The sequence below is a fragment of the Desmodus rotundus genome, chromosome 8, assembly GCF_022682495.2.
Source record: "Desmodus rotundus isolate HL8 chromosome 8, HLdesRot8A.1, whole genome shotgun sequence".
Classification (NCBI taxonomy): Eukaryota; Metazoa; Chordata; class Mammalia; order Chiroptera; family Phyllostomidae; genus Desmodus; species Desmodus rotundus.
Window position 1 is genome coordinate 49,958,095 of NC_071394.1, and position 24,106 is coordinate 49,982,200.

At 37.7% G+C, this 24,106-nt stretch overlaps 1 pseudogene; it reads left to right on the forward strand.

The window, feature by feature from the left end:
• Positions 1-3,710: 3,710 nt before the first annotated feature.
• LOC139441094 (probable oxidoreductase PXDNL) overlaps positions 3,711-24,106 on the forward strand; it is an 83,240-nt pseudogene continuing 62,844 nt past the window's right edge.

The window sequence follows — 24,106 nt, forward strand, 5'->3', positions numbered from 1 at the left end:
GTATGTATATGTGGGAATGAGATTTCTGGGTAAGAAAGTATACACAAGTAATTTATTGATATTTAAATTTAATTTCTCATATACTTAATTAACTTCTAGGGTTTTATATATATATATATATATATATGTATATATATACTGCATTACAAGAATCCCTTGTATGAAATAGAATATTAAATCTCAGCCAGATTTAGAAATTGAATATATTGATACCTAGTATGTTGTTTACATATGACTTTTTACCTTTTTATTCATGTCTTTCCTTAAATGATAATTGTTAATTATATATAATCAAATTAATCAATTTATCTTTTTTCTTTCAGTTATCTTTAGCTAATATGTGGTCAATCCAATGTGTTTTTTGGACTGTAAAAGGTAAGACTGAATTCACATTGTAGCCTCCAACTCTTAACTACTGCACATAATCCACTTTACTAAGAACATCTTTCAGCAGTGTCATTGATTTAACTTTTTTCTTATAGTAGTCATACTACTGGTAATTATTTTCTTGGAATTTTTATGTTAATGGTCTTTTTAGAACAATGAAAAATGCTAGTATGTATATACTGTCATAAAATAAAGAAATTTTCTTAAAATGGCCAAATGTGAAATACTATTTAGACCCATCTGTTATAAAATATAAAAAATAAGTATATTCACTCACATATATACATATACACTATTTTAATAAAACATTGTATTATATAACACCATGTATAATGTATCATAATTTATAGTTAATATATGTAAAATACTATTCTATTTTTTGTTTTTCATTTCTTTTATTTCTCTTCAATGATATTTTCAAACTCAATTGTTGAAACTATACTTACTCTAGTTTTCAATATTTAATGTGCTAAAAATTATTGTTTTGTCATATAAAAATGTATTGTACTTTTAAACCTTAAAAATTAACTAAATAATATGGATATGTTTTATTATTTCCTTAAATGAAGTTTAAATATTTATTCATGATAATTTTATTTAGGATTTTATTTCTTTTAAGGATAAACTTTTTTAAAATTTTAGCTCTTTTCTTTTGCTACCAAATATATTTTTTATTTTTTATTGTTGTTCAAGCACAGTTGTCTCCACTTTACCCTCACCTCCCTCCCCCAACCCACCCACTCCCGCCTCCCACCTTCAATCCTATCCCCTTTGGCTTTGTCCGTGGGTCCGTTATACATATTCCTTGATGACCCTTCCCCTTCTTTAAGGCTAAAATTCTTAAACCATCATCTGGAGAAGACTTAATATGTTGAAGATTATCAACTCTACTTAAACAAAAAGCTTCTTTTGTTTATAATATTCAACTTGACACAATTCTCACACATTGGAAAACTATGGTACTAGCATGAAATATTTTTCACTAAAATTTTATTGAGAGTTCAATTCTTGCTTTAAGAAATCTCCATAGGGATATGATAATATTTAATTTTGTTTTGATGTTTAACATTAAAGCAAGATGGCTGAAGAGATAGACATTTCTACCTTCCCCAAGATGACAAATTGCTAACACACTCGAATCCCATTTGAATCAGTGTTGTAAAAATGGAAATATTTCACAAAGTTTTAATAGATTTTAGAATGCTCTAATTCCCTGAGTAGTGTTGTAACTGTTGGTAGATGCTTTGCTTCGGGATAATTAGCCACTTCTCTGCAATGAAGAGTATCAAGAGCACACTGTATAACATTTTTATTGTCTTAGAAGTTTTTGTAATGCCATTTATGTCACATCATACTTATCTTCAAAATCTGTTGGATGTTTTAATCATTGAAATGATTTTCAAAGCAATACAGAGTAGACAAGTTGAGATGACTATTGAATTATCCATTCTTGGTGCTGTACTGGGGTTGATGTGGCGATTAAATCCACATGAAGACATTTGTTTTCAAAAAAATAACTCATTTTATTTTGATTAAAAATTGTTTTCACTTCTATTCTACTTAGTTTTTATAATCTCTATAAATCACAAGAAGGATAGTGCATGAGACAGTCAAAGTGTCTTTTCTTCAGTCTGTGTACATGCACCGACCTCTGAACTACTCACCATTGTCAGTTCGGCCTCAAAGAGAAGGGAACTTATTGACCTAGTATCCAAATGGCATTAATTTCTGTCACACCTTCACTCTGTATGGTCCACAGTAGGTATTAGACATTGGACCCTGTTTTACCAGCATCCACCAGTGTCAGACACAGTAATCCTGCCAATCAATGAATTGAGAGTGATTGTCAAGTTGAACACACCTGGTCATAAACTTCACTTCTGATCACGCAGCGGTGAAAATTTTGCTTAGGATATGTAGCACTTAGGTTAGAATCAGCATGTCGACTACTGATGCCTTCCAGTTGTATAAACTTCCCAACTGTCCTGCTAGAGCCACCTTGGGATGTTTTGCAACACCTGAATGTTTTAAAGAAAATATGTTTGCTGTTTTCATAGTCATCAAATAAAGTATATACCCAGTCTTCACAGTTGTTGGTCAAAACAGAACATATTAAAATGACATAAGCAAGTGTTGCCTTGAACCTTGTTTACCCACAAACAATATGGTGTTTTGGTTATAGATTCCTGTTCTACAGCCATAGAACTTATTTTTTTAAAGATTTTATTTATTTAATTTTAGAGAGGGAAAAGGAGGTAGAAAGAGAGGGAAAGAAACATCAGTTGGTTGCCTCTCACATGCACCCTATTGAGGGACCAAGCCTGCAGCCCAGGCATGTGCCATGACCAGGAATCCAACCAGTGACCTTCCCCTTTGTGGGTGATGTCCAACCTACTGAGCCACACCCATCAGGGACATACAGTTTATTTCTACCCTTATTGTAATTCCTCACCTTATCACTATCTAGGTGACCTTGGGCAGGTGATTAAACATCTTTGAACCTCAGACTTCTTGCCTGTACAATTGAGATCATGATAGGATATACTTGCCAGAGAGATTAATCAAGTTAATACAGATAAAGTGTTTCAAATGTGCCTGGAACATAGAAAGCGCTTAATTAAAGTGGAATATTAATATAATTACCATTCTTCTATTATCTAAAGTTATTATGATTCCAGACATAGATAACTAGATATGCCTCAGTTGACCAAAATCTCTAAAGTTGTTTCACATTTTCAGTGACTGCAATACTTTTTAACTTTGTTCAGTTCTCCAAATGTGTATAAACCAATATTGTGTGCTGTTCAGTGGGCTTGGTCCTTATGATATGAAGATGAGCAAAGCATCATCGCATCCTTAACACAGTCTCTCTTTAGTAGAGAAGACAACATGTCAGCAATTTAAGTACATCTTGTGCGTGTAATAGATGCATATAATGAAACAGAAGTAACAAAAGACGCTAGCTTCTCAGAGCTATCGGGAAAACTTTATAGGCAGAGTAATGCCTGAGCAGTAATGCCTGAGTAAAGATAAGGGGGAATTTCCAGGCAGTTACATTTAGGGAAAGAGAAGACAGAAAGTGCCAAGACCTACGCATTGAGTGGTATACATTATTTCAGAAACTTTACTGAGCCCCAGGACTCATGCAAGGACCTTTCAAGTTTACAACCCTCACCATAGATGTAGCTTTTTATAGAAGACTATTTTTCAGTCATTAATTCACTTATTAACAAATTATGAAAAGAACCTACAGCTCCCCTTATATTCTGGTGTTGGAGCTTAATTCTTCTCAAACATTTGGAAAATATATGATTCTTACGTGCATGGCAGATGTAAGATTCACAGATTCTGCAGTCTTGCCCTGCAAACAGTAATATCTTTTGTCATTTACAGAAAACCTCACACTTCCCAAGATCTGCTGCTAAAAATCTTTGGATCTCCAAAGATAGCAGTTCTGCTACCTTTGTGACCTGTTTACTGGAGAGATAGGAAGAGTGGCAGAGATTTTTGAGCACACTCCAACTGGTTAGGAATATGTGAAGCAGGGGGTCACAGCTGATTTGGAAGGCAGAGGTCAGCCTCTGGAAGCGTTCTGTTCTACTGTCTACAGCAACACTGACTACCCCTCGGCTCTTAATCTCCAAAGCATCATGTCATTTAAAAATTCATTTATTCACCAGTTTTATCATATGAATGCTAATGTTTCTCATAGGAAGTGTAATTCAAAAGTAAGGATGATATGCATATATTTAGATAAATAATATATATAATATAAATATATATTTAAATGTATATGACTAAATATATAATTATATATAGAGATATATAAATATATATAATTATATATATATATATTTAAACTTGTTAGATTTTTCCCATTATATGCATGAAGTCAATGTAGCAGGCTCATTTTATATAATTTTACTTTTGGAATCCAAAAACTATTAGTATTTCTTATAGAATATCATTTATTACCAGGATAATATTTCCTTACTTATTATTGTAATCCCTTAAGTCACTCAGTGAATCTACCTGACCCCATTCACCACCTATAACATATGCATCCCTTCTCCACTTGTCTGTAACTCTACTCTTTGTCTTTGTTATACTGAAGTTTTCATGTTTTTCTCCCTGACTCCAGACATCTATTTAATATATGTCGAATAAAAATGTTATAGAAAGCTTTCAAGTTTTATATGCTTTTCTCTTTAAAATGAAGTAAACAAATGTGATGCCTTGCTATACACTATCTGTACTGTAATTGCAAAAGCAAAGTCTATAGATCTACCTTTGTTTTCTCCTTCAGAAAATAAACTGAGATGTGATGTAGAAGGCAATTTATGTGCTTGGCTCAGCCCTTAGGTGCTCTAAACAATTATACTCCAAAGTACATTTGACAGCCCCTACTGGTCAAGTATGTCTTGGGTTTTCAAAGCTTCCTTAACTAAAATACATGAGTGAAATTTTCCTAATATGTCCATATCAGCACTTTAATTAAACCTCCATATATTGAATATTGAATCATACCATGCATAAGCCGATCATGGTCAAAGCTGCAGAAAACCCAGTTCTACATCATTCTTCAGTTCCAGGTGAGGATTAGGCCCATGGTCTTTCTGGACATCTTTGAGTTCAAGTTTTCAGGAATAACTTACTCTTAATCCACAACTAGAACATTTGAAGTGATCAGTAACTACAGAGATACTGCTTTGCTAAAATAGGCATCTGAAGTTTATGATGATCATTGCAAACTGAATATCTTCTCATCTAAACTATTCAAACTTTAATAATTTTCCCTACCTTATTTTCCATTGTTTTTAAAGTTAAAGACCGTTTTCACCCCAGGAGCAACTTGGCTTTAAAAGTGAACTCGTATCCATGTTTGGGCAGACGTGAAAATTATTGTATCTGTTCAAGATTAAGATATCCCAGGGTCCAGCCAGGGACAGGTTTACACAGATAAAAGATACACAATGCTCATATCATTAGCTACTTCCTAATTAAGTGGTGATTAAATAGGCATAATAACTCTTACGAAGCAGGATTTAGTGAATAATTCTTTGCAGATTTGGGATAGTGCTGCAATTTTAAGCTCTTAGAATAAGAACGGCCTAAACCACCTCTGGGTTTGTTTCCCACTCCCTGGGGAATGACAGGTAGTCATTCCCTTCATATCAAGTATCATTAGGTTAATACTCACACGATCCACACTGGCACATCTTAGACTCTACCTTCTGGAAGCATAATACTTGAAAGAAAAAGTTCTGAATGGAAAAACAAAGATTCACAGTTCTGGGATGAGGACTAACAAATCCTTACTGAGATTACATTGGTAAAGTCACAGAACTAAGGTGTACACAGGACTGGGAACATCTTTCTTCATCATTTTAGTTCATTTTAGCAGGTAGTAATTGCTCATAAAATAGACATCACCAAGCAATTCCCCTATCTTTTGGAAACTGTTATATAACTGTGTATCCCCCTTTTTTTCCTAATAATTTTACTTTCAGTTTTGCCCTACTGATATGTTGTTGGACATAAGCATTTCTGCTGACTCATAGTGATCTGTTCCCTACTGCCCTAGAGTTGGAGGTTTTCCCTTCACCCCTCAAGGACATCTCCCTTCATTGCTTTTACTCCTGTGCATTTCAGAATATTGTTGCAATGACTTGGTGTCCCCCGAGCTACCTCTGCCTCATCTGCAATTTATCTGAATGCACAGCCCACAGGCACATGCCCAACTGCTCTGATATGTGGTTCTATCGGAAGAACTGAGCCCAGGATTGAATGTGCAATGATCTGCACTGCCCCACAAGGGCCTGGCTCTGGCCTCCTTTGAGCACATCCTGAAACCCACCTGTGGGAATGGCTTCAACTTGCCTTGTGGGGTTGGCTGCCATGCAATGCCCAGTGTGTATGCCCTTCCCTTGACCAGGCTGGTCTCCACAGAGTTGGTGGCCACAGCAATTGTCACCCTGACGATACATACACACACATACTCATGCAATGGGGCTAGTTTTTAGACTACAATTTGGACCATATGGTGTCTGGTTGAACATATCTTGCTTTTCTGATGGGCAACTATGCAGCTCTGCGTGTACTAATGACACCCCTTACTTTCCAAATGTCATTCCTCACATCGACCCTCAGAGAACCCATGACCATATATGTTTTTTGTATGCTCCAGCCTTGTGTGTGGTGGTGGAATTACCTCCTTGGTGATGAATTCATATACCTGAGAACAGATTGGCCAGCTCATGGCATATGTCGACGTTTCTAATGTTTACAGGAGCTCAGAGTGAGAATCTCAAGTACTGAGAGAAACACTCAGAGTCTTGGAGACTCTTTCCGAGAAACACTAGGAGTCGTGGGAACTCCTGAGGATAGGCTTACCTTGGTCCCCTTTGGGAAAGCACTTACTGTCTTTTTCTACAGGCCCACCCACCAAGTACACATGACATGAGCAGGACAGCCACAGCCTGTTTCCTGGCCGAGACCACAGGACTCTCAACCATGCATATGCTGTGGTTCCGGGAACACTACAGGGTAGCTTCCTGAACCCTCACTGCGATCAAGACCCTTTACCACAAAGCCAGGAAAATTGGGTGCTGAGCTGCAGCACATCACCTACAGCCACTGGCTACCCAAGATCCTGAGGGAACCTAGCACGCAGATGCTGAGGGATTATCAGGGTTGCAACTCCAATGTGAATGCAGGTATCGTTAACTTTCACTCCTGCAGCCTTCAGATTTGGCCACAATTAACCAACCCTTATTCTTTATCAACTGAATGACACCTTTAGTGAAATCCCCAAAGACCACCTTCCACTCCACAAAGCTTTCTTTACACCATCCAGAATAATCAAGGAGGGTAAGATAGATCTGCATCTTTGGGGGCTCTCTTGTGTAGCCACTAAGTAGCAGATGCCTTCTCTACTTCTCGGCCTGGACCTGGCTGAGCAGCTATTCTCCACAGTCCATTCTGTGGCCCTGGATTTGGCTGCCGCCAACACTCAAAGGGGACAAGACCAGGGGATCCCTCCATATGTTGACATCAGAGTTTTCTGCAATGTGTCTTCTATTGAAAATTTTGAAGATCTTCAAAATGAAATAAAAACTCAGAAATTAGACAAAAACTGAAAATGTAGGTATGCAAATGTTACCTGGATTTAACAATTTCTTGAGAGGTAAGAGTGTTAAAGGGCATTTGCATATAAGGAATTTGGTGTCCTGGTGATGTTATTGCAGAGCTTCGAGTAATTGTTATTGTGGGAGAAGTTAAATATTAGAGAAAGGATTTCCAGAGATAAAAACCCCATGTTTACCTCTCTGTCTGCCCACTTCCATATATATATTTACAAAGATGTATTGCCAACACATCTCACCTAGGAGAGGTGGGCATGTCTAGTGCGTTCGCATCTGTGGCAGTCCAAGCAAGGCCGTTTGATTGTTATGGGGAGGTCTAAGCTCTAATGGAAAGCCGTGTAATAAACTGGCCCATCACATGTGTCTTCTTAAGCAGAGCAAAATAGTGGGGTGAAATTCAATTATATTTTTAAAAAGAATAAATAATTATACATTTATCTTCAGAATATGTCAGGGAATTTTAACTGCACCGTTAGTACCTGTGAGTAAAGTATAACTTTTTCTACATGTAAGATACAAATTTTCTTTGAACCTAGAAGCATAAAAGATTTTCAGGAAAGAGCTCTAACTGTTCCTCATGCTAACAACCCCTTATCCCTTAAAATATGCTTAAAAATTATAGAAATGCTTAATCAAGAAGTATTTTTATATAGTAAACTAAATATAAACGACTAGTGTATTTACCAACAGATTATGGTATATTAATGTGAAATCATTCAGAGAAGCTTAATATTGTTCACAAGCTATGGAGTTAATTGTCAATATTATGCCATTTTGTTAATATCGAGGATATTTTTCTCATGTTTATGTAGTATATCAAACTGTGAAAATGTATAACATATTAAAAATACAGGGTCTGGAACAAACAACCCTTTTCATTACAAAATCTTTTATTACAAAATTATAAGCATGCATTTCTGTAACATAACAATATCACACTTAAACTCACCATATGACATTTTAGATGAATGCTAAAATTAAAACTGTAAATTATTAGGCCCATATTATTACCCTACCAACCACACTCAAGCAGGCCTCACTTCAGCTGGACCTTGAAACCAGAGTAGCCCTGACTGGTATGGCTGAGTACCTTGGGCATTGTCCCACAAACCGAAACGTCACCAGTTTGATTCATAGTGAGGGAACATACCTAGGTTGCAGACCAGGTCCCTGGTTGGAAGTATGTGAAAGGCAATCGATCAATGTTTCTCTTGCACATAGATGTTCCTCTCCCTCTCTTTCTCCCTCTCATCCCCTCTCTATAACTGAAATGATAATGTTATATAATATGAATTGATTGTAAATGTTATAACATTAAATGTTTTCATGTATGATACTCTGATGTATTTTAAGAAAATAAATAAAATCTTAAAATACATCAGAGTATCATACAAATTGAATGTACAAGTTTTTACTGGAAAGAATATTTACTTTGGATTCATAGATTTGGATTCATTGTGTTTAAATATTTTTTATTTAGTTCTAAGAACTTGTGAAAATTATTTGAACAGTTCTGAATCTCAGAATATCTATAAAATGAGAAAGTATTGTTTCCTTTTTCAAGTTGTTTAAATATTTAATATAAAAAAATGTATTAAATCCCTAGCCCAGATCTGGTGCATCAATGGTAATCAATAAACATGAAAACATTTAATGTTATAACATTTACAATCAATTCGTATTATAACATTATCATTTCAGTTGTCGACATCATTATTATATTGTACAGCTGCTATGCCTCAGCCCTGTGCTAGGTGCTGGGACTTGAGATGAAGGAGTCACATCCCTCCTCTGACTTCCTTGACAGCATGCAGGGAAGTCAGGGAGCTGCTGCAATCAGTGTGAGAAGGCCTATCATAGGGAAGGAATGGCAGACTTTTCTCCCAAATCCCCTTCCCTCCAGGAAACCCAGAGGAAAACCCAGCCATCCTCAGCCAGACCAGAACCAAAGGCGGTGTCCAGAGTACTGCTATTTAAAGTACTCTCCCTTGGAAGCTGCAGGTGTCCAATTAGTGGCCACCCAGGCAGCTCAGCTTGCTCCTGGACACCCACAGGCCTCTGGATCCCTCCTGGAACCTGCATGTGGTTCTGACACCATCATTGGCCATGTGGCTTTCAGGGCCAGAAGGTCCCATGAACACACTGGCCAGTACATTTGCCAGGTGAATAAAATACCATTCCTTCCTCCCCTTAGGATTGCATTAGTTTGGGGTATGGGGAGGACCAGGTGCTTTCTCAGAATTCCCAAATAACTTCCCAAACTTCCACACACTCTGGGAGACTCCAGCCTCCATCCAATCCCTTCTTTACCCCAGGGTAAACTGACAGGCTTCTTAAATCCAGCACCTCCCCCTGCCACCATTCTGACCTCTATGGTTCATGTGCCTTCCTTCCCCTGGCCCCACCTTCAGTCAGGTACTGGAAGTAAGCTTTCCAGTGGGACGGCTTTCTCCTTCTCCAATTATCCTGCTGGCTTTTGGGTGGGCTCAGTGCAATACTTCTTCCTGCCACCTTCGTGCCTGGGGGCGGGGGGTCTGCTGCAAGGAGCAGGATGCTCTGCCCTGGGGACAGAGCATTTGTAAGGCGCAAGCTTGGTTACATGGGCACCGTTGCCCAGCCTGCTGCCTCAGGTGATCTCCTCCATTGGCCCCTCTTGTTCCCCACCCTCCACCTGCTCCCAGTGGCCCAACCAGGTTATCAATATCAATTCGCTCCCTCAAAACTCTAGACCCTGGTATTCTTACAAGGGCACATGGACAAAGGTGTCATTCTCCTGTAATTACTTTCTGCTGACAAAGGCCATAGTCTTACCTACCCCTGGGCCCAGAGATTCTTACTCTCCAACAAGTAAAGGGGACTCAGGAATGAAAGGAAACCTTTATGTGAGTGATAAGTATCTTGCAAAGTCCAGGTCAGTTGGCTGTCCCTGGGAAGCGGCATATGTGATGTCCAAAGTGTGGCATTGCTGGATAAGCAAAGCTGGTAGACAGCTTCATGTTTCAAGAGACAGGGTTGCAGATGGGCTTCCAAAGTGAGACATACTCTGCAGACAAATAACCAAGTGTTTGGTGAAGGGTTAGAGACCAGAGAAAGACTAAAGGTTCCGTGTGATCTCACTCTGAATTGGGCATGGGTGGTACACCCTGCCCTAGCAGAATAAATTTGCTAAGGTAACCACTGCCTGGGAAATGCAGAAAGAAAGAAAGGAAAATAATTGAAACAAAATGAAATGTAACATTGTCAACTAGCTTTGGAAGCTGCCAGCCTTTTCTGAAGGCGGAATTTTACATCTTCAGGAGTGCAGGTCCAGTTCTCCCTTTCAGTATCACCTGCAGCAGCAAGATCCAAGTCCTTCTCAGGCATTGCCCACTTTACCTGTGTGTGGTGGATCCAAGGCTCGATTCCCATGAGTTTCAGGCAGAGCATGTTGTCAGCAGGACATCATAGGGACTGGTTCATTGCTCGGCTAACTGCTGTTCAGGGCCTTGAGTACTCTAGGTCTTTAGTAAGACTCAGTCTCCCAGATGGGATGGGTGTAAGGACTGATGAGTCAGAGGGTAGATGGACCTGCAGTGAACAGTCTTGTGCAAAAGTGTTAATCTTTGTCCTAAATGTTGTATATTTTGCTTGATTTTTTATTCATGCTCTAGATCTAAAGGGGGTTTTCCTAAAGCAGAAACTTGGAAGAGTTTCCCATATACAATTTCAAAAGGGCTTAATATAAACCTGCTTTGGGGTGCTGCCCTAATTTGGAGCAAGGCAAGAGGGAGTGCTTCATCCTATTTCAAATGTTTTCCCTGACATATTTTTGCCAGGGTCCTCTTTATTGTGTGGTTCATTTTCTAAGTCTTTTACACAGATTGAAGTCTCCAAGATGCACGTAGTTTCCTTTGAGCCTGTGCACCTGCCCTGTCTTCTGGGAGATCTCTAAAGCGAAAGATGTCCATTGTCCCTTTGAATGCCGTGAGGAAGTCCCAACCTTAAGTAGGAGTTTTGCTACCTCAGTTGCCTTCTCAGTTCTAGTAGAGTACACCTTTATTCATCCGTAAAAAGTATTCACAAAAACTAATAAAAATGTAAAGTTTCCTTTGGGTTTAGGCATCTGTGTAGAGTCAACTTCTCAGTCTTCATATGGGCACATCTGTTTGTACTGTACTTCCTTTCCCATTGGGACACATTCTGTCTTAGGATTGTTTTTAGTGCATACCCTCTGGCTTGCATAATCCTCTGGACGGTCCTTTGCAAATGAGGGCCTCTCCTGCTTCCTGCCCTCAACCTTCTCCCAGCAGTCTGGTGCCAGTCTATCAGTATCGGAAAGACAGGAGAGACAGGAGGAGGAAATAAAAAGATTACAGGGGACAGCTTTTAAAGGGCCTTTTATGTCATGCAAAGGAATTTGGTCTTCACCCTGTGATTAATTCTAGAGCAGGAGAGTGGCATGAGGGAATACTTTTTCATAAATGGTAGGTGGCAGGAATTTATAAGATATACTGGAAGGAGGAGAGGCTAGCAACAAGAAATTCTACAGTTACGACGACAGTCGTCCAGGTGAAGCAAGAGGACCCCTTAGATAGCTTGTGGCAGACGCTGCAGTACTATGAGCATTTCAGTTATTCCCTGGGAACACATTATCTCCATTGAATAAAGATGAGCCCACTCTTGCTTTGCAATTCATTTGAGTCCCACTTCTCAATTCACAGCTAATTTGTAGATTCACTACAAATTATAGAGAAACAGAAATATTTTCTCTTAAAAATTCCCTGTCACAAGCCCTCCTAAACCCTATGGTTCTAATGTGTGTCTACTTGTTGCCTCAAGCAGCATAGGGCCGGATTATAGATTTGGCTCCTCCACTGCAGGGCAGGTGGCTCAAAATAAATGACTGGTTTTTAAAATGGACAGTGGCCAAGACCCTGCACACTGAACATTCACACAGTTGGCTTTCTCTGTGCTTCTTTAATTTATCTGGAATCTCAACACAGAGCCTTCCGAAACTTAAATGTGGAGTTATTATCCTTCCTTCAGGGAATATTTAAACTAAAGGAACTTCATTCCGCCCGAGGACTGCAGGGCTGACCAGCTGTGGGTGGCTTCAGGGAGGCCCGGAGGCCAAGCTACATTCTATTCTGTTAAGGCTGCCTCTTGTCTGACTTTCCCTGTGATCAGTAGCAAATTTATAAAATATCAACCATAGACTCATTCAACTATGAACACAAAATAAATACAGTGCTGTGATTTTTACAGTCATCTTCACATCTGTGATCCCAGTTTTTCAGGAGCTGATTATGCTAATGAAAGTGGAGTGGCTTTAAATATGAGAACTTACGTGACAGTTTTTTACTACCCTTATTTCTTTTCCTTTTGTGTTAATTTACATGTGTAGTTTTAGGAATTTGTTTCTAAACCAACTCAGTCAATTTTGGAAAGAGCTAGAACATATATCAATGAATCACAATATAAATCCTGACCTGTAACATTAAAAATCTCATAGTTTATGGTTTATACAATGAGGACAGATTGATTAAGAATTGTACAAAGTAGAGAATTACAAAAATAATACATATACAAATCTTACATAACTAAAAAATATATTTTTTATTTTTCAATTACCATTAACATTCTACATTATTTATATTAGCATAGTAATTAGATAATCATATACTTTACAAGGTGTTCTCCCTGATAGTTTCAGTACCCACCTGGCATCATGCATAGTTACTAGAGTATTATTCACTATATTTCCTATGTTGTACTTGGCATCCCCATAACTATTGTGTAACTACAAGTCTGTACTTCTTAATCCCTTCATCTTTTTCATTCAGTCCTGCAAACCTCTTTCCTCTGGCAACCACCAGGCCATTCTCTGTGTCTATGAGTCTGTTTCAGTTGTGTTTGTTTGTTTATTTTGTTTTTTAGATTCCACATATAAGTGAAATCATGGTACTTATATTTCCCTGCCTGATCTTACTCATTTAGCAAAATAACCTCTAGGTGTATCCATACTGTTGTAAATGGTAAGATTGCATTCTTTTTTATGGCTGAGTAATATACCATTGTATCATCTCTTTTTCATCCACTCATCTATTGATGGGCATTTGTGTTGTTTCCATGTCTTGGCTATCGTAAATAACCCTGCAGTGAACATAGGGGTAAATAAATCTTTTCAAATTGGTGTTTTGGATTTCTCTGGATATATACCCAGAAATAGAATTGCTATATAGCTCTATTTTTAATTTTTTGAAGAATCTTTATACTTTTTTTATAACAGCTAAGCCTATTTGCAATCCCACTAACAGTGCAAGAGGGTCCCTTTTTCTCCACATTCTCATCAAAATTTCTTGTTTGTTGATTTTTTGATGATAGTCTTTTTGACAGGGGTAAGGTGATATCTCATTGTGATTTAAATTTGCATTTCTCTGATAATTGGTACCTTATTGTCTAATATAACTGGTGCGAGAGAATTTAAATATTCTTTTTTCCTGGCTAGCTATTGTTTTGGTGATAGCTCCAATAATTTCCTCAAAAATTATTAATATTTCTAATTATGTATTTATTTACTATAATACCTGCTCAAGGAAAAAGTATTTTTCCAAATCTGGTAACTTCACTGGGTTTGGCATCATCAGCTATTGACTATTCCTGCTTATATGTGTAACCAGTGGTACCTGTGAAGTAGATTTAAAGAGGATGCTCAATATTCAGTTATGTTTTCAAAGGGGAAAGAAAACAATAACTATTATAGTGAGTGCATGGCTTCTTACTTGTGAGATAGGAAGGATGTAAAAGCAAGGAAAAATGATAAATGAAGGTATAGATTATTCAGACCTGGTCCATCATCTTGGGCTAGCTATCTGCAATAGATATTATCTGCTTCACTTCCTAGTAATTTTTAAATTTCATCTCCTCTGTTGGATGAGCAGTTGAGTTAGGTGGAAGAAATTCTTTTAAATTGGAAACATGAATCTAAGAGTCAACATCTTTAAGTTTTGTCACATATGAATTAGTTAACAGTACCTGAACTTTAGAGGGATTAAGAAAGAAAAGATAAATGCTTTAATTTTGTTTACAAATGCACGATTTACCGAATTGCTGTAAGGCTTATGTAGCTACTGGGAAATTTTTTCTTATATCTGGAAAATAAAAATTAAAAACAGCTATTTTATATAAAGTGATTTTATATAAAAATTAAAAATATATATAATTATCCTTACTAGTTAATATAGTCCCATGTTATTAATTCTTGTTGACCTTAGTTTTTATTAGCAGCTATGAATCTATTCCTTAAATTTCTGTAAATCTTTACCCAGGATAGTACTATGCTTTTAAAGTTCAGGGTTTGTCTTTAATTTTATTAATCTCTTTGAAGATGAAAGACATTTATAGAAATATTTTTAACAAAGCATCAGAGTAAAACAATAATTGTCAGTAAGTGATAAAAGATTTAAAAGGGACGATGGTTAAAGATCTTGTGAGGGTTTACATACATACACGTACAAATAATTCAATTGCCATTCCAATCTTTGTTAACTTGACCACATATAAAATTCTTTATTCAAGATGTTTTTTTCCACGAACCTTCTGCAACACCCACAAACCTTCTGCAATTCTTATATACCTTCAGTTTTTGTCTTATCTTGTCCTTATTTTGAAACGATTATTTGATTTTAGGAATAAATTAATTCTTCTCTTTCTTCATCAAATAAACAAACAAAAAACACCCAGGTGCTTTATGTATTTTCTCATCTAGAAAACTCATTCTGTTTTCATTTCCTTCAACAAAAATGTATCTCCACGCTTTATATTTTCTTCTACTAAAAACATACATTCTGTATTCCATAAATAGTTATTTTGTTTTATTCTCATTATTTTCTAGTAGTTTAATAAAAAATAAATAAAACCTTAGCTCTTTTACAAATTAATTTTGGCAAGTGAACTTAATTAACACTCTGCCTTTTTAAAAAGGCCTCTTTTTCCCTTCAGTCTCTGTAGGCAATGTTTTGGTTAGCTTCTGGATATTTACATGTCAAAGGCACCAAAAAAATGTATTACTTTCCATGACATATTGTAAGTAGCAAAAAACCAGAACAATATGTGGAAATTCATGCCAAGAGACTTCCTCTCAAATGAGCAACTATTTTTACCATGAGCAACACCTGTTCTGTCACAGGAAAGCCATATGAGACAAGTTTTTCTAGTTATCTTTTGGTTTACTTCTGTGAGATCAGCTAGACACTTTGTATTCTCCTCAAGGACCTCAGGGTATGGGGGGCGAGGGACTCACGAACCACATAACCCGGTTGCGCGATGCCTGGAGCAGCACCATCGGAGATTGTTGCGAACACATGTTCACGATATAGTCTTTCCTATGGGTCAGCAGCCTGCAGTCCCCACTTGGACTGTCTGATCTGGGCCTCAAGAAACAAAAGCTCTGAGCTGCCTTTACGACTACATGTGACACCGGGACGGAGAAATGACAGGGAGCCAACATAGGTGACTATGTTATTCACTCAGATTTTATTAATGCAAGTGCACTCAGCTTCTATTAATGCAGATTTAATCCAAATCTGTACTAACCTAATAGCAATACTAATCACTCAGAAGCAATCAGTAATAATGAGCCCAAGTCCAAGAGTCTCAGTCAGCAAGTCCAGGAGACAGCACGGTGAGCAAGGGAGCTGTCAGCATCTTGCAAGGAACAATCTCCAGAGGCAGGTGGGCAGCAAGGCAGACAAAGTCTTTAGTCCAGCAGGGCAGAGCCTCCAGTGGCTGATGCCAGGGGAGATCAGTGTGGCCTGGAGCAGCACTCTGGTGTGCAGAGCTCAGCTGTCTCAGCAGTGGCCTGGAGCCTGCCTCAGTTATACCTTGAAAGTGATATACTCCACCCTTCTAGGTCTCTTGATAAGTATCTTGGCACCCATGATAGCAAGTGGGGACTTTTCCCCAGGAGCCTATCTATAGGTGGCCTTGATCTGCAGACACAACTGTTCTTGTTCTGTGTGCAGATATCTTAGGTGTGCCTCCTTAATAGGTATGTCTAGCATGACCTAGGTAGTTTCCTTCTTAAACCAAGTGTCATGGTTGACTGGCATTCATATTGGTTGACATGAGTGACTCCATTCTGTTTTATATAGTTTATGCTATCTTGACCAGACCAGTGAAATTTTATTAGTCCTCCTCTCCACAGAGATGCAGGAAGGATTTCTCCTAGAAGATGATGTCAGCCCTAAAAAAGTGTGCCAATTATCTGTGAAAGACTGTCATCTGAGAAAGGGCAGACAGAGGTCAATCAAGATTTTAAATATATACTCCCTGGCTGATGTGACTCAGTGGATTGAGTGCTGCCCTGTAAGCCAGGGGGTCGCTGGTTCAATTCCCAGTCAGGGCACATGCCCAGATTGGGATCCACGTCCCCAGTGGGGGGATGTGTGGGAGGCAGGCACACGTTGTTGTTTCTCTCACTCTCTTTCTCTCTCCCTCCCCCTCTCCCTAAAAATAAACAAATAAAATATTTTTAAAAGTAGAGAGAAGAAAAACTTGTCACCTGGACCAGTGTGATAAACTTGACGAACTAAAAGCTGTCTATCATGCTGGCTTATTGAGTGCATGGCATGGCGGAGGCTATTCCTAGAATTAGCATTGGACTTATTCTACTCCAAAGTTTGTAACATTTGGGGGGATGTCAAAAGTTCAAAAAATAACAGAAGTTAAATCAATGAATCACCAAAGTAGTGATTAATAAAAGTTGGTGTGCACACACCAAAAAAAAAAAAAAACAGTCTGTGAACCAAGGACACTCAAATGAAAAATAAGGAATGAAGCTTAAGGGTATAATACAAAGCAGCTTATACAGTGAGAAAGTAATGACTTTACTCTTTGCAGTAATTGGTTATAATATTAGAATTTCCAGTGGCTACTTTATATAAACCTTGGGAAACAGTTCTTTTACTTACGATTTCCAGAGGGATAAGCAAGAAAAGACCCAGGCTGAGTGAGTCTTGCAAAATAAGCTAAATTAAGCTTTGCTTGAATGACTAAATTGCTTTCCTGTCTAGAGAATTTTCAAAGTTGGTCTCCTTTTTTAAAAAAAATTATTTTAAGAAACTGACACTTTTCTCCCAAGAGAAGTTTTATATAGGGCCTTGCTAGATAAAGGAGATAATAACAGTTTTGGAAGAATAAGGTGGAACAGTGCTGGACCCCTTGGCTTCTACTCTCCTCACTTTAGTTCTCCTGGACCCAAAGACCCACAGCCTTTTGAGGAGGATCTGTGAAATGCATAGTCTTCTTACTTCCTTTAGTACCAAGAGCTGTAGGAAACATTTTTTGGGGGGTGCGGGGTTCAAAAGTATTTTATTTTTAGAGTTGTTTTATAGGTCATATGAAAATAAATTAATTGCTTTTTAGAGTATATGATTATATTTGCTCTAAAAATTATATTATTTCTTTTTATTCTTTCTAAAGCATATAATGAGCTGAATGTGAAGATTAATTATCCATTGAGTGGTGAACATAAATTTTTGAAGAAGAGAGAGGCCATTTTAAAAGCTATTTTGAATCATCTTTTGAAAACATAATGCTCATATTTTTGTGGATATGGTTAACTTCCGTTCTTCAGTAAGTGCCAGTTTATTGTAACCCATCATCACAGGCTACCTCAGCCTTTTTAAAGACTAGCTTGCAATTCACCAATTGTGTAATTCCTACTCAGTATATACACCTTTCTTATAGGTGCTTCTTTGATCATATAATTTTTAAATCCCTGGTTTATCCCCCTTCCACTTTTAGGTACCACAGGGTCATATTCTGCAATGATGCCTTCTCAATAACCTGTAATATCTCTCCATCTTTCTGTCATCTGAGTGAGCTTGGCCACTTTTCTCAGAGGTTGGCCTTCCTTACTCAGGATTCACAACTCTCATTCTTCCAAATATCTCTCAACTTCCATATTCAAACCAGCCTCAAAGGACGTTAAATCAACATCCTCCTTCACCTTTATTGAATAGTCAGTATGTGCAGAAACCACTCAGTTGCTGTGAAACAGTGATTCTTAATCATTTTTATAAGACCATTTTAGAAATCTGATAGAAGCTATAAAACTTGTTTTGCAGAAAAGCACAAAAAACTACACACCTATGATTCTGCATGTATTTTCAGAGGACTCATACATTCCTGGAAGGCATCCATGGACATTCTTCTCTCATTGACTTTACAAATATTTATTTTACACCCCCTTCTTCACAGGGTTCACCAAGCATATGAAATAGGTGCTTCTCCACTTTATTTCTCCAAATGGCTGTTCCCTTAACCAAAAAAAGCAGGAGGCCCAGAGTTTGAAATTACCATTTCTTATGCCTTCAACCATCCTTGTCTTCTATCACTTTTGGAGGGAATGACTTTGTTCTTTTTCTTACTGAAGGAAACTGGACTGTTTAAATACAGCCAGGCCTCCAGAGGACTAGTAAACTCTTTCTACCTCTTATCTCTTCTTTCTGTTCAGGATTTATTTTCCTTTCTCCCTAAATTCTCACATCTACTTTTTTATACAAATGGTACACTAAAGTTGCTCTTCCAGAGCCCCCAAGTTCATGTACTTCTTTTATGGCATAGCTAGCACAAGAGTACTGAACACATTTTTCCTAAAAAGTAATTTTATAAGTATACCACTTATACAATTATATCGTCATATTGTTTCATTCTAAATGCTATTTTTAAACTTCCAGTTAAGATGGCAGTATAGGTAAACATTAATCACTTCCTCACACAACCACATCAAATATGCAACTAAACTATAAAACAACCATTATTCAGAACCATCATAAATCAAGCTAAATGGAAGTCCTAAAAGTACAGAATTAAAGAAGAAATCACATGGAAACTGGTAAGAGAGGTTCATACATGGAATGGGCTGGCCCCACATCCATGTGTGGTGGATTGGGAGGGGTACCTCTGGTGCAAGGGGTCCTAGCCCACATATCAGACACCCAGCCTAGAGCTCCAGTGCCAGGAAAAAAAGTCTCTATAACTTCTGACTGTAAAAACCAGTGGTGATAGAGGCTGTGGAAGACAGAAAAACTGCTGGAGTCCTAGGCAATTCCTCTTAAAAGACCTGTGCACAAACTTAGTCTCACTCCCTATGAGTTCCAGTGCAAGAGCAGCAGATTGAAGTGTATCAGAGACATACAGGGAGGATCTGAGTTGTCTGGCATAAGGGTGAGAGCTGGGGGGCATCTTTCTCACAGACAGAAGTGCTGGCAGAGGCCATTGTTCTTTCTCTGAGCCCTCACCACACAGAGCCACAGAGCTGGAAGGTGGGCACCACATCTCAGACTCCATCAACCTGCCTCACACTGTTTGCCCCACCCTGGTGATCCCTGAGCCCCTGCCCCACCCAAATTTTGGGCCCACCCAAGCTGTTTTGAGTGGCTTTTCCATAAGGATGGCTTATCTTGGTGCATGCTTCAGATTTTTCCTAAGTTCTCTCAAATAGGCAATATCTGCCTTCAGTGAGCCCTATACATCTTGCTAAGTGCGGGGGGCTCCACCCGCAGCCCCCTCCCCCCCGCCCCATCTGCCACAGATGACAATAAGTCTACCAAGACATGATCTGCTTGGGGAGGAAAGGTGGCCAATCTCTCAAAGGAGAAGGACCAAGAGCCTTTTCCTCAATGGGCTTTTATTGGGTTCAGTTTGCACAGGAATACAGGTAAAGCTCATCAATCATTGTCAGGCAGTAAGGATCAAACAATAAATAACTTTCAAAGACTCTGAGGGCTTATTCTGAGTCACGGTCAGTTAGCTAAAGGGCTATAAAACTTTGGGAAACAAAATCATTTCATGCTTGGACCCTTATCAGAAAACTGAGGGCATTCTTAGCAAAGCAGGTTTCACAATGCTTTATGTATTCTTTCTTAGGCCTGATGGCCCCAGGGAATCCATCCTTTCCAGCACAAGACTGCACCTCCCTCTGTCATTGTTTCAGGCTTAAGTCAGGCAGGGGAAGTAAGGCAGCCAAGAAATTAGGAGAGTTCTTGCAGACAGAATGAGGACTTAGGCTATTTCAAAGCTGAGGGGTGAGGATCAATCACCCCCTTTTTCTAGAGCCCCCCAAGTCCTTCCCTTTGCAACTGTGCCTGTCCTAGGTTGTCCCTCCTTTCAGGAATCTTACCCTTCATTGGCTAACTAGTCATCCTCCTGAGGCCAAGCAGGGTGAGGTGAAAGGGGGCAAAGGCAGTGCCCCTACCAGGAAGATAAGCTTTGTCTCATAAATGGCTTAAGGTCCCAAGGTCTTTTTACTCAGCCTTAGCCACTGGGAATTACAGCTTCTGAAATCAGGCAGGGAGGTTCCCAACACGACCCAAGGACAGAGACAATGGTGTGGGGATTATCTGAAGAAATGGATAAGTGGCTGGATAGGGTTGTAAAGAGGAGAAAATTGGGACATCTTCAATAGCACAGTGATAAAATATAATTTAAAATAAAAATGAAAAATTGTCATTTTTAGAGACATCCCTCCCCTGATCATTTTCATTCTATCATGTTTCTGCCTTTCTTGAGAAGGTTCCAAGAGTATGCCTTTCTTGGATGCAGATAAGTTGCCTAATTTATCTTTGAAACCCCAGAGCTAATAGTAGGGCCAAACACAATAGAACAGCTCAATAGACATTAGGTAGTTCATTAGGGGAAGTATGACCAGCCTGGTGAGGTTCATTTTAGTTTCCCATGGGCCCTGTCTTTGAAAACTAGTCTCAGTTTGAAATCCATAACCAGATATGTTTCCTAAGATGAAAACTAGGTTTTTATACTTATCCATACCAATTTATTTTTTCAACAAAAATTTGTGACCTCAATCAACTGTAATGTACTTAAATTTTATATATAAAATAATGAAAAGCTACAAAAGAGAAAATCATATATGTATTTGATTGTTCCATTACCTTAACCCCAATTTCAAAAAATTAAAAACTCAATCAAATCTGTAACCCTGCCACAAGGAAAACACATGACTGAGCTAATCAAAAGTGACAAGAGGACAATTAAAAATCAGGTTGTCAGTCAGTTATCCCCAGAGGTCCCATTCTTAGAAAGCATTTGGTGCCATTTAGTTAGCAAGAACAAAATGAAAATTAATTAATTCAGTACTTTAAAGCATGACATTTAATTTAGCATCAGCATTGTGGATTTTATAGTGGTGAGCCCTAATAACTTTGTTTTATAAAAAAGTGTATTATCTATCTGTCTACCCTTTTTGTTTGAGAATCTGCTTTTATTTCCATCCTTGAAAATTGATGCTATATTAGATTATTTTACAATTACAATAACTCAGTTGAAGAAATGTACACCATAGCATACTTAATATACTCTATATTATCCTAATATACACTAATATTATACCATAACTTAATATTCCTGGTTATATATGTTATGAAATAATAATAAATACTTTACAGAAAACTAGAATGAACAAAATATATTATTTATTTTATTTTAAAATTCTATCTTACCAAAAAAGTATGTATCTGAGTGCAACTTAATGTATTTTGTATAAATCCTCAAAATATTACTAAACTAAAATTAATATTTAATCATCATATGTAAAAGAAATATGCAATACAATGCACACATTTTCTGTACAATTATATGACTTTGAGCAATATTCATACCTGTGTAATCTCACTCCAGTGATGACGAAGAACATTTCATTACCCCAGAAATTTACTTCATGCTCTTTGCAGTTATTCTCCCCACCCAGCTCCTCCACAGCAACCGTAGACCAGATTTCTATCACTATATATCAGTGCGTCTGTTCTAGGACTTCATATAAATGGAATCATACCGTGTGTATTCTTTTAAGCTTGGCCTTTTTTATTCACCATGATTTTGAAATTCATGTATATGTATCAATAGATATATTTTGTTTCTTTAAATTGTGAATAGCATTGTTTGATGAATGTACAAATATCAGTTGATTCATTCACTTGAGATGGCCATATAAGTTATTTCCAGTTTTCATCTACTTTACACTGATATGAACAATCATATGTAGGTCTTATGGACTTATGTATTCATTTCTTTTGAATAAAAACCTCACAGTGTAATTTCTAGATTACTTGGTAATTCTATATTTATCTGTTCTTTAGGTTGGATAGTTTCTGTTGTTTTTTTTTTTGTAATTTTTAAGTTCACTGATATTTTTCTCTGCTGTCTTCAATCTCCTCTTTCATCTTCTTTCATCGAGTTAAATTTTCCTTTCAGTTATTCTGGTTCTAGAACTTACAGTTTTTATGGTTCCTAATTTCTGTTGACATTTGCCTAAATATTAACTCATTAAGAACATATTTGCTTTAAATTTTTGAATACATTTATAATAACCATTTTATTGTCCTTTTCTGATTAATTCAACATCACAACCATTGGTCTGAAGTAGATTACAATGGAGTTTATTTTTTTAAGTATGAACTAAATTTGTGTGTTTCTTTTCCTGTATGGTAACTTTTAAATACATATCAATAACTATTATTTCATTTTGGACTTGTGTAGGCTTTGCTTCATACTTTGAGTAAAAAAAGGTGGAAAACACAAGTGTTACATAACCTCTATTGACTTGGTGAGGCCCAACCTTCGTGCTGTGTCTGCCATGCAAATCTTGGCAAGGCTTGGTTTTTACTCCCTGTTAGAGTGTGTTTTATCCGTATAAGGATAGAACTTTTCCTGAAATTTGCCGTGTTGCTACCTGAGCTGCCTGGGATGCTATTAATACCCCAGAATCTAATATACAATACTTAATTATGGTTTTGTTTCCTTCAATTTTAGTCCTTGTACAATTGTTCAAACAAAGCAAATGTTAAAGCGGTCTTGCTTTTCTGATTCAGCCCCCAAAGGTAGTTTTCTCTATAAGACATAGTTTTTTCTTCTTGGGTGTCAGCCAGCCCCTCCCACGGACTATGGGGGCCCTCAAATCAGCATTTGCTCCCTTCCCTACTGTGCTCCAGCTGCTCCAGTGGCCCTGAACTCTAATGGGCCCCCTCAGCACCACCATCATGTCCTGCTTGGATTCTAGCATCCTGAAGGCATTGGGGAAATTTTCCCGGGGCAGAGAGCTGGGCTATAGTCACTAGTTTTCCTTTCCTCGAGTTTCGTAGTTTATTCTATTTATCACCCAGTGTTTGAAAACCATGCACTCATATATTTCATTCTTTTCTGTGGTGTTTATAAAGGAAGGACTAGTCTCCTTCCAGTTATGATGCCATAGTCAGAAACAGAATCTAATATACAATAATTAATTATGGTTTTGTTTCCTTCAACTTTAGTCCTAGTGCAAATGTTTGAACAAAGCAAAAGTTTTAAACAGAAGGTTTTACCTTCCTTAAGTCTACATTTTAAGCTTTCCTCTACTTCCACCTGAGTTTTTACAACAGCTCTCTCTGTAGGTATCCTCCTGCACCACATTCTTTTCATCTTATAGAATCAGATTCATTACACAGTACAGTTTTAGAGTGCCTCATATTTTACTTGAAAATATAGGATATTGTCTTCCTTTTTAGGTTAAAAAAAATTGTACTTGGGAAGAAATCCCT